This window comes from Corythoichthys intestinalis, chromosome 16 (genome assembly GCF_030265065.1).
Source record: "Corythoichthys intestinalis isolate RoL2023-P3 chromosome 16, ASM3026506v1, whole genome shotgun sequence".
Lineage (NCBI taxonomy): Eukaryota > Metazoa > Chordata > Actinopteri > Syngnathiformes > Syngnathidae > Corythoichthys > Corythoichthys intestinalis.
Window position 1 is genome coordinate 32818059 of NC_080410.1, and position 12109 is coordinate 32830167.

General features: G+C 41.2%; 1 protein-coding gene across 1 annotated transcript in view; it reads left to right on the top strand.

The window, feature by feature from the left end:
• The first annotated feature begins 611 nt into the window (after positions 1–611).
• The window catches only part of fbxl16 (F-box and leucine-rich repeat protein 16), a 78916-nt gene continuing 67418 nt past the window's right edge, over positions 612–12109 (top strand). The window contains exon 1 of the mRNA XM_057860899.1: positions 612–1112. The gene's annotated coding sequence lies outside the window, so the exon portion shown is untranslated. The remainder of the gene's footprint in view (positions 1113–12109) is intronic.

The window sequence follows — 12109 nt, forward strand, 5'->3', positions numbered from 1 at the left end:
AGTAAAGATGTCGACGGGCTTCCACAATTACGTGAAAAGGACATTCTGCTGTATTTATTGTTTGGTGTATGTTACTAAACTCATCAGCTATTCTGAATTTACAAATCGCTACAAAGCTACGAACAGTTTTGCAACGGATGGGTGCAGGACCTGCACAATATGACCGTATCAAACGGCAACTCCATTGTTCTTGCAGAAGTCGGCTATGTGTGTTTACTATTTTCATTGCCATGAACCTGAACGCACCCCAAGTCTTAGATGACAAATAAACAGCAGAGTAGACTCGCTTCGGCTGGTAGTTTCTTCAATTTATTCAAAGTAAGTAATGCACCGCTTTCGACCGTCAGTAACGGTAACGGCGGAAAAAGAATGTTAGATTACCCCGTTACTGAAAAAATAACGCCGTTATGTAACGGCGTTATTTATAACGGCGTTATTCCCAACACTGGTAGTGACCACTGTCCCTGAAATCGTTAATGGAATTTCATCTGATATAAACGTCAGTTCTGGAGCCCACATCAGACGCATAACAACTCCTTACCCCCACACAGCTTCTACCCACATCTTCTGATCGTAGTCACGTGGTGTGCACGCGAGCCGTTACCTGTGTTTCATATAGTCAGTGTAGCCATCACCAGAAGCTGCTGCTCGGGTTACATAAGACGCAGGAGAGGGAGAAAGAAGCTCTGGGCACAGCTGCCCCATCCTATCTCTTTAAATGACACGGAGCCGTGCCGCTCTGCGCGTGTGTGTGCATGTGCACGCGTGCGTGTGTTTGGGGGGGAAATTACGCGAGCGCTCTTGTGTTGTGCCGGAGGACCATCGAAAACACCACAGAAGCGCCCCTTCGCTCACCTTTTATAGCGTAGAGGAAGAGGCCGTTTGTCGCTTCGCCACCTGCGTGTGAATGCTTCTCACTTTTGGACCCGGCCGATCCTACTCCGTGGTGTCTATGGGCTCCGTGGGTGCATCGCTGGCCTCGCGATAGGAAATAGCGGGCAGGGCGGCCTCCCAATCCCGATTATTTCTTTCGCCCGATTGCCAGGAGAAACGTGATCGAGAGGCAGCGTTAAAATCATGGATTAAACAACGAGTGAATATCCATCCGAGAGGTGAGTTGTGGACATGGAGTGCATGGATGGACTGTGAGTCACTGAGTGGTGTGCGTGTGGCCGTGATGGGTGAAGCTGTGCTTGGTTATGGCAGCAGCAGCAGCAGCATCCACGCTCCACACTGCGGTCCTCCGCTCGCACGAGGCGGAGGAGAGCTCGCAGGGGTCTCGGGGAGGAGGATGCACGGCGCTGGGTGGTCCAGCATTTTTGTGTGCATCCTCGGGGAGATGATGCTGCTCAGCCGCATCGAGCTGCGGATTATTAACTAACACAATGACGTCAGCGTCTGTGAGTGACGTAACGGCTTCGGTTCTGTTCTGTGCAATGTGATTTTCAGCGTTAGTTCATTGTAGGCGCTGTGCTGGGATCTTGATGTTGTCACTCTCCATACTCGTGGGGCTTTGTGATCTGATTAAGCTTTTCATGAATCCCATTTGTTTTATTGTTGTTTATGTAGCCCCTGAGTTCCCAGTAATGTGATTGTTCATTTTGAAATTACTGATACTGTCCTATAGCTACTATTAACATGGTGTGGGGGGCAGTGTTGTTAATCTTACTTTAAAAAAGTAATTAATTACAGTTACAGATTACTTCTCCCAAAAAGTAACTGCATTAGTAACTCAGTTACCTGAATGTAAGAGTTATTAGTTACTTGCAAAGTAACTGGTGATGATTTAAAAAAGTTAATTTAAAAAAAATAAATAAAAAAAATCACACAATGTGAAGTTTAAAGGGTTTTTGGGACAATTGGCCCTAGCCCAATTCTTTACCCTAAACTTAACTAGACACAGGGGTATTGCGGATATTGCGATAACTACCTAGTATAGTAACCTTTGCTATGTGTGGAAGTCATTTAATGTTGTGAATTAACTGTTAAAGTTGTTAAAATAGCTCCCGTTATTGCATTAGTTCCCTTCTGTCGACTTTCGGCATTTGTAAGTTTTAAAACTGTTTCATCATTTAAAGATAGATTTAAGTCAAGATTTTGCCGATTTAGGAGCATTTTAGAATTTAAAAAAAACTCTTAGGTTCGCTAGGAAGATTCTCTACAACAGAGCCTTTCTTAGAGGTCTACTGCTTTAAGATGGCGGCTGTTAACGAACGCATCTGTTCTTTATACATGTTGCTAATGCCGCCGTGTCAGTCATTTGCATCTAGTTCTATATTATGTGATATCTACCGTAGCATCATGTGGCCGTAGTTTGTAGGCTATCGGCTACAGTCAGGTATTATTGGAGCCACCTAGCATCGCGTTTGCAACCACTCCTGCTCTGCTCTCTCATCTCCATGAGTCCGTCTCTCTCAGACTTTTCTCGCGTCATTCAACCAACATAGTAACGCATAGTAACGCACGCCTTTCCCGCCTCAGTAATGGTAACGGCGTTGCCAGGATGAGAAAATTAATTAATTAGATTATTCACTACTGAAAAAAATAACGCCGTTAGTAACGCCATTATATTCTAACGCCGTTATTAACAACACTGATGGGGGGGGGCAACAGGTTTGTTTATCACTACAAGGTATTTATTCTACGGCAGTGGTTCTTAACTGGGGTTCGATCGAACCCCAGGGGTTCGGTGAAGGTTAAGAAATGCAGAGCCCTGTTTTGTACGCTGACTAAAACGGCAAAGTGGACCAAGTTTAGACCAGGTTTTGTACTGGTTTGCCCTCACTTTACAGCTTTATTCCATTTCTTTCAACTGGTAGCCCTCTATCTAATGCACAGGTGTCAAACCGATTCCAGAAAGGGCCTAGTGGGTGCTGGATTTTGTTCCAACCGATAACGCACAGAGAGTTTAACCAATGAACTTCCTGCTGAAACAAGCAGCACCTGACAAAGTTTAACTGATTACACATGTAAAAGATGTAATTGGTGAAAAGGTGTCCTCTTCACTGGTTGGAAAGCAAACCTGCACCCACTAGGCCTTTTCTGGAATCGGTTTGACACCTGTGATCCAAGGGGAGGATAAATCGGTTTGCTCAGTAGAAGGTTGACTGGCACGTTGTATGAGGAAGTATAACAAATCTACAGACAACGTGAACTGATAATTAGAAAAAAAAACATTTGATTCATTTTGCGCCATGAAAATAGTATGTGATGCAAGGATGCGACAATAAAATGAAAATGTAGACTTGAAAACAAAAAAAGGAACAGCATGAACTTAAATGAGTTTAATTTTCCAGCCTGAAAATCAACAGCAAAAGGCAAAATTATTTGACCAGGAATTTACTTATGTTAGCTTGCTTGATTATTAAAAAAAAAAAAAAAAAGGATTTATTATGAAATTCCGAAGGGTTCGGTGAATGCACCTGTGAAACTTGAGGGGTTCGGTGCCTTTAACAAGGCTAAGAACCATTGTTCTACACTGTTTAAAACATATACGTATCATCGAAAAACTCTGCAGTATATAAAATGACTTAATGGTTTATCTTCAAAATTGCGTTATATGGACTACATATACAAACATCTGATTTCACTGGAGAACAAGCATAAAGCAATATTTGGGTGCTGAATCCAAACTGATCTTAATTTTATGTCACGTGAAGTTTTTACCTATTTGATTTTTTTTTCTCAAAAAACACACACGCTCGTTCTTTAAGAAATAAAAATGTAAAACATCATACATTGATATACAAACAGGCATGCTTGCAATGTTTTTTTTCAATGTGTTTTTACAAAGGATATATGGCAAAATGTATGTATGTTTTAACAAAAGTAATAAGCTGAAAAATTCAGATGAGTTTTGGATTGTTCACCCACAATTATTTTTAAAAAGCTGTCTGACTTAAAACAATATATATTTAAATATTCAAATTGTTGCCTGCCCAATGTTATGTAGGGACAAAAGGCCTTTCCAGAAATACAGAACATGTTGTCCTCCTTCCATGAAATTTCAAATAGTCGATTCACAAACTACAAAATCCTGACTTCAAATTAAATCTAAGAGAAGTAAAATGATTCCTAAATATCACTCTAACTACTTGCCTACCATCGAAAATGATAGATGTCAAATTATTTTAGACTGGGAGGACTGGCATTGATGTATCATTTTTCAGTGACTTGGATGGTGCTAGACCTCCAACCTATTTTGACTGGGAGGGATGCCAATGAGTTAAGCACTCTTAAAATTAGCATTTTCCCCTTCTTCTCCCTTGACGACCTAGCTACATATGTGACATTTTATTTTTCATTTTTTTGTATTTTATGCAGGCTTAATTTATTATTTTTAACTCATTCACTCCCAGCCATTTTCACCGGTGCAACCCCCTTCGCTCCCGGCCGTTTAACTGGATTTTGACTGGTTTTGCAAGGCCCACAGAAAATTCTGTTCTGTTGCTATGTAAACATGGAACCCACCAAAAGAAAGATTACTCTCTTTTTTCAGCAGGAAAAATAGTAAGTTCATATATTTTTCCATTCTTTAGAAATCAGCATTAGAAAATAGATTAGTCTGAGCAATTTTCCGATTTCTGATGAAAAAACTGAGAAATTGAGCTTTTTGTGAAAGCCTACATTTCAAACATAACTTTGACTTTAACACAGCTATTTTTTTGCTTTAGTTACATCCCAAACATCTGAATAATGTTTTCCTTTTACAAAATAACAAACAACAAGACAAATAGAGCTTTTGATAACAAAGTAACAATTTATTTACGCATAACTAACTGAGAGATGACACTGTCGGCCGACTCGACAGCCAAGTAAACTTTTCCCTCATCGCAGCCTGTCTCATAAAGATGGATTTTTTTTTAGTCTTTGCGGGGTCTGCTCGGCGAGCAGCACGGACTCAATGGCATCGTCCGCTGCACTGGTGGTCCCGGTCGTTCTGCTCGGTCGTCCAGCGCCTGGCATCCCGGGCGTCCTCTAGGTTGTTCTCCATTCGGTCGTCTTCCGCCAGCGCCCTAGCCATGCGGCACGGACGTTCGTTGCCGTTGAATTGGGTTGCGGGTCTTACCAAATGCGCTACTGGCCTCCAGTGGCCAGTTTTATTGCTTTAAAATGGATTTTCAGCTTTGTGCTTTGGAGCTAAATTGAATCAGAACCCAGAGATGTTTCTTGGAAAAAAAAAAAACGTAAAAGACATGAATACGTGTTCATACCTTTTTGGGAGCAAATGAGTTAATGATGTTTCACAAATACAGATATATAGTCACAAGTTACTTCACAGAAACTTTGTTGTGGGAGAAAAGTGAGGACTTATTTAAGGGCCATTTATGACAGACAGGGGCTATTTTTATGTTTACATCAATTATGTAGTGACAGGAATATGCTGCTGCATTTTTGGGGGAAACTGCGGGTCTGATTCCTGTCCAGCCATGCACTGCCTATCCCAAGCAAGGATGAAATATATGTCGGGGAGGTGATTCGGGGTAAATACTGCCAAACAAATGATGCATATAACTCACTGTGACAACCCTTGATTGGATAAGATGAAAGCCACAACAACAACAACAACAAAATCAAATACATTAACAACAAGGTAGTAGGGTCTGAAGTTACATTCAAGGGTAATGAACAACCCATTCAACATTTTGTGAGAATCTGTACAGTTGTGCATATTTAGGCAAATAATTTGCATTGTCTGCCAACAATTAATGATAGGGGTGGCATTCAATCATCCCCCAGTTATCTTTTGTGAGCCAGCAGGTGACTTAAAAACAAAATGGACAAACAACACTCTGCTTTTTATTTCATTTTAATTTGGTGCTCATACAATTTAAACCCAAACTAAAACCCTTGATGCCAAAATTTATAAAAATTAAGATCCCAAAATCGTATACTTGTGTTTTTTTATTTGAATGAAGCATATGCTAAATAAAGTTGACAAGGTTGATTAAATTACATAATAAGAAAAATAAGAATATTTTTAATTTGTATGTACAGTATGAGGCAAATTAGTGACAACGGGCATCTAAGGGTAAGACCAAACATTTTAAATTGTTCCCTATCAGTTAGTGAATGCTTGACAAAAACCATCAATGCAGAACACTCTTTCTATTCATTTATTCTTCACCCCTTTTTATATATATTAAATTAATTTATTGTTTTCTCCTTCAATAACACAATAATCAGACAGTATTTTTTTTCCAATCTAAATTTTATGTAAAAGAAACATATATAGTCTTGATAACGTACATCTGGAGGTCCATGTGGCAATTATTTTTTAATTATAACAATATACGGTAATAGAAAATGCAATTCCTAGAGAAATTACAAGGGGATGCATTTCTCTCGTGGGTCACATCTGTTAATTTTGGGGTATTTACATATCACTTCCTGTTGATACTGGGTCACTTACTGTTTAATTTCGCGGCATTTAATTACTAGGGTGCGTGAGAAGAATGGGATCCTAGACCAGACAAACAGGGGTTGTGATGAGTAATATTTTCTTAGCAATCACACGAGAGCAACGTGACTAGGGCGAGAGTCAAGGCAGAGGGCGGATGTGGATCTTTCTGCTCGGGATAGTTGAGCCGGCGTGAGACGATGAAGCTCGGAAGGAGGCAGGCGTATAATCCGACAAGTGGCGCGCATAGAACAGGTCCTGGGGCGAGAGCAAAAACAAGTCATTAACCGGAAATCAGATCGTATTATCAAAAAAAAAAAAAAAAAAAAACTCAAGATGCAACTGACGGAAGAAACGGACGAGTCGATCGAGCGACCAGGTAGTGGGGTCCATTGGCTTTTTAAGATGGCTGATTGTTATTGCCCACACATGTGGCCGCTCCATCCATCCTAATCTGTAATCGGATAAAAACATGCCAACCTGCCCAAGGTAGGTCAGGTCTTAGGAAGGAGGGGCAGAGGCTCTAACATTTAATAGCATGAAGTAATGTCTGAATAAAGTAGAATAAAGTGTAATTTATTAATAAAGTGTAATTGCACATCCAGTCAGTGGGTGGCAGTGCTCTCAATTTCAGAGTGTGCACAGTATTTTTGAACCAAACAAGCGCACATAGCAAAGAGTACTGGAGATATGAAGAGCTAAGAGGAGGGTTAGGCTCCTTAGGGTTAGGGTTAGGTTAGGTTATGACTAAGCATATGTGGCGTTTGGCTTTGACTTTTAATGCAGTGGGAGACGAGGAAAGACCAGTCTGTTTACTTTGTCTAAAAAAGTTTGCAGCGGACAGCAGGAAGCCATATCAATTAAGATGTCACTTAAGACATTAGACCGCAATCACATCGATAAGCCGCTTGATTTTTTTTTTTCATGTTAACAACCCGTTCTCTACTATTTAATTACTGTTTTAAATTACATAACTTGCATAACTCACCGTCCATCCTCATAGCGTCTGCTATGGCGTTCCATGTAGATTCATTTTTAACTTATTTGCTCCCAAAAACGTATAAATACGTTCTATTTTAATTCTTTCAGTGTCCCAAAGACGTACTTATACGTCTTTTACGTTTTTTTTCACAAGAGACATCTCTAGGTTCTGATGCAACTTAACTCCAAAGCACAATGCTGAAAATCCATTTTAAAGCAATAAAACTGGCCACCGGAAGGCAGTAACGCATTTGGTAAGACCCGAAACCCGATTCAATGGAACGAACAGCCGGGACGCACGGCCGAGGCGCCGGTGGAAGATGACCAAATGGACGTCCGGGACGCCAGGCGCGGGAAGTCCGAGCAGGACGACCGGGAGAACGACCGGGACCACCAGTGCAGCGGACGATGCCGTTGAGTCCGTGCTGCTCGCTGAGCAGAGCCCGCACCGCCGTGCTCCTCCGCTCACGTCCCCCGCACCCTACAGTGTCCCGCGACTCAGCCGGAAACGCATACGACCAAACCAGTTCCCCTTCAGGAACACAACATGCCCCACACAAGTTTCCCAGGCGAACTCTGCCACAAGCCAGTGGTCACCACAAAAGAAAGACTAAAAAAAATCCATCTTGATGAGACACTACAGGCAGTGACGATGGAAAAGCCCACCCCGTCCGCCGAGACAGCCGCGGCGGCCGCAACAGCACCATCTCCCAGCCTAACAGTCCAGCCATGTGCAAATTTGTTACTTTGCTATCAAAAGCTCTATTTATCTTGTTGTTTATGTTATTTTATAGAAGGAAAACATAATTCATATGTTTGGGATGTCATAAAAGCAAAAAATAGCTGAGTTAAAGTCAAAGTTATGTTTGAAATGTATGCTTTTACAAAAAGCTCAATTTCTCTGTTTTTTTCATCAGAAATTGGAAAATTGCCCAACTAAGCTATTTTCTAATGCTGATTTCTAAAGAATGGAAAACGATATGAACTAACCTGTTTTTTCCTGCTGAAAGAAGAGAGTCTAATCTTTCTTTTGGTGGGTTCCATGTTTATTTAGCAATAGAATAGAAGTTTCTGTGGGCCTTGCAAAATCAGTCAAAATCCAGTAAAACGGCCGGGAGCTAAGGGGGTTGCACCGGTGAAAATGGCTGGGAGTGAATGAGTTAAACTTTGTGACTTTCCACCTCCATAATGAATCGTTCATCGTCCATGTTCACTGATGTTTAAACCATGACTAAGAACCTGGCCTGTGGGCTGCAGGCCTGGCTCCGCCCATTTTGACAAATGCATCTCCGGCAAAAATAGAAAATAGCCCAAACCAGGGGTCGGGAACCTTTTTGGCTGAGAGAGCCATAAACACCATTTTTTAAAATGTAATTCCGTGAGAGCCATACAATATGTTTAAAACTAAAAATACGAGTAATGTGTGCATTTTATGTCATTTCAACATTTTTAAATTACAATAAGTCTCTGAATTATTTTTAATAACATTGTTATGCTGTTGTTAATCAATGATGAGTATTTCTTACCATTAATGCGACTTCTGGTGCTGCATGGTGTTGCTGATGGCTTTGTAGTCTGGTTGATACTTGATGAGGTTAAGCGTCTTGCAGGCATTGAGAAACTTAGGATACGTCTCTTTTCATGTTCACGAAGAAGCGACACAAATCCTTTTTTTTCCCAACCATACACGGAGCACCATCTGTGCACACTGAAACAAGTTTGTCCGTTGGTAGATTTTTTTCTTTAGCAAACTCAATGAAAGACTTGAATAAATCCTCCCCTCTTGTTGTCCCTTGCATAGCCAAAACTGCCAGACTTTCCTCATGTAGTGTGTCACCGACAACCAGAGGTTGCGCTAGACATTTTCGTTGTCTGTCATTTTGACTGACAGGGTCATAAAAATCCGGTCATAATCTATTTTTACCCGTCACTTAAATTTTTAAAATGATGATGATGACATATGCAATAGTATTTAGTTTTCATTCATTTTTAATTAATATTGTGACGCTTTCTTGGCGGCGAAAAATGAGACACAGAAGTCGTGATATTTTTCTCCCTCTTTTTACTCTGCTTACCACCAACACCAACAAAACAACAACTCCGCCCCCAAAGAAAAAGAGGCAACTATATAGACCCCAATCACCAACGTCACACAATGATGTTAATTGCGGTTGTCAGCCCAAAATCTTCTAAATATATATTAAATGCATCTTACCAGATATAAATGACTACTACATAGTCTGTGGTGATCGTTTGGTGCCCAGATTTCTTGTCGAATTACAGCAGTCCATATCGCTCTCCTCTTCGGGTCTCTTAGAATACGGTAGAACTTCAAGTCTCTCCGTCTATCTTCTCTGTTACTGCAACCAACCGCCACACACGCCTTCACCATTTTGATTATTAATGTTAACGAGCAGAAAACCACGCCGTAATAGGAGGCATGTACGTAGCGGTAATGTGTAAACACGACGAGCTGACACACAATATGGCGGCTCCAGTCAGGGGGGCGGAGTTGTGACGTCATGTGATTGGGGTCTATACACAGGCGGCAATCTAGTCCACCAATTGGATGACGCGCTGGCACACCGGGTGCACCAATAAGAACCTCGCGTTGATGTGTCAATCACGGTGCCGGTGTAGGAGCACTATCCTATTCCCCTCACTATCCACTCGCGGGGCCCTACAGGTGTAAGTGAACCTACACCGCCGCCAGACGCCGGTGATGCTACAATATTCTGACAGAATAGCCAACGACGTCATGCATTAAGAGAGACAATAGCTAATTAACATGCTCACTCGCCACCCTGTGGTCTGGGGTGTGAATTGCAACCTGTCAAAATAACGGACGGACTTCAAAAAACCGGTCAACGACGGAAAATATTCGGTTAACGCGACCCCTGCCGACAACATACCTTGCGATCACGCTGAACTGTAAATAAATTGCTTACGTCCGTTGACTCATCCAAAGAGAGTGAAAAAAATGGAGCCGAATTTGTCCTTCACTCGTGTTACCTCAATTTGATTTGACATCATGATGGTACGATCGTGAACAGTTCTTGCTGACAGGGGCATGTCTTTTATCCGTTTAATAATCTTGTCTTTATCCGAAAAGTCGTCTAAAAGTTCAATGGCAACATCAAGCATGAATGCTTTGGCGTACTCCCCATCTGTGAATGGATTCCCGTTTCTCACAATTGCTAAAGCGCCAGCAAAGCTAGCCAAATTCCAGTCACCTTGTTTGGTCCAAACACGGAGTTGCTACTGACTAGCTTGCACTCTTATAAGAAGCTTTTGACATGCTTTCTTCCTGTTGTTCCCCCGCCGGATATTTCGATGCAAATGTATTATGGCGGGTGTCGAAGTGCCGCTTTATATTTGACCTTTTCATAGATGCGATTTTATCATTGCATATTAGACACACTGCAGAACCTGTTCTCTCCGCAAAGGCAAATTCCTCTGTCCATCCCTGCTGAAAAGTACGATATTCCTCGTCTTTTTTTCTTTTTGCCATCTTCTCGAAAGGGTTTCTAAAATTAGCAGGGAAAACGAAACTAAAACCGTGGAAAAATTACCACGCACATGCCCATATCGGCCGCTCTTTTTGACAGCAAAATACGGCGACCCCACTCGATCAGTGTCTGCCTCATCTGCGTTGCCAATGCGATTGATAGATAAATAGATAGATAGACGCAACGACATGTATGTTTGCCACTTTCCTACTAAAATAACTGCGAACCGGCTTTCTAGTCGCCGGGGATCGTCGCTGTTTTCTGCAATGCGCAAGGGAGTATAACGAAGCTTTTTTGTAATGAAAGATTTCTCTGTGAGCCAGATGTGACCGTCAAAAGAGCCAGATATGGCTCGTGAGCCATAGGTTCCCGACCCCTGGCCCAAACCTTCCGGCAGGCTCCGGCACGTCGGAGATGTTCCATAGTCAATTCGTAGTGGATATGCGGCCGGTATAATTTGAACAATATGAGAAAATGAAAAAGGATTGGCTCCGCCGCTATATCTTGGCAGCTCCGTACCGCACAGGCGTCCGATATAATTTGGCCTTAAACATGCGAGCACTATTTTAGCATTATATAAGGGGGCATACAAATTACTCAGTGCAAAATAACCCCACACCACAGCAAAGGAGCTGATTCTGCCTACAGCGAAAATAAAAACTGTCCCTCTGCCCAATGACACCTGTTTTTGTTATATTAATTATTGATTTTTTGGTCAAATTTTCTGGCATATTGTCCTAATGAGTTAATTTTGCTAATCAATTTGAATTCATTGTTACTTATTGATTTTATTATATTTTATTTTTCAGTGTCAAATGGTCAAAAAATGTACTTTGAGTGTATTTTTTACAGTTTGGATGTGACTTTTTTTGTTTTAAATCCAAATTGATGCACTTTAAATCTTTTCTGTTACAAACAAAACAATGTTAATAAAGTGATACTTTATTGGAAGTTGATCTATATTGCTTTTTTCTTTAATACTAAAAAGGACATAATGCTATGCAAAGATGTTCTTATAATAATAATACTTTTATAGACAAATGACACAATTTACAGTGGCGGCAGAGAGTTGGGGGGGCGAAACGTTTACGTCATCCAGGGGGTGCCTAACAGAAAATAATTTAGAAACACTGGCGCATGGCCATAATATGTGTACTTTTTTTGTTGTTTTGTTAAGTTAATTGTTTTTGTTTATTTGTGAAGAAAAAATACACAACAG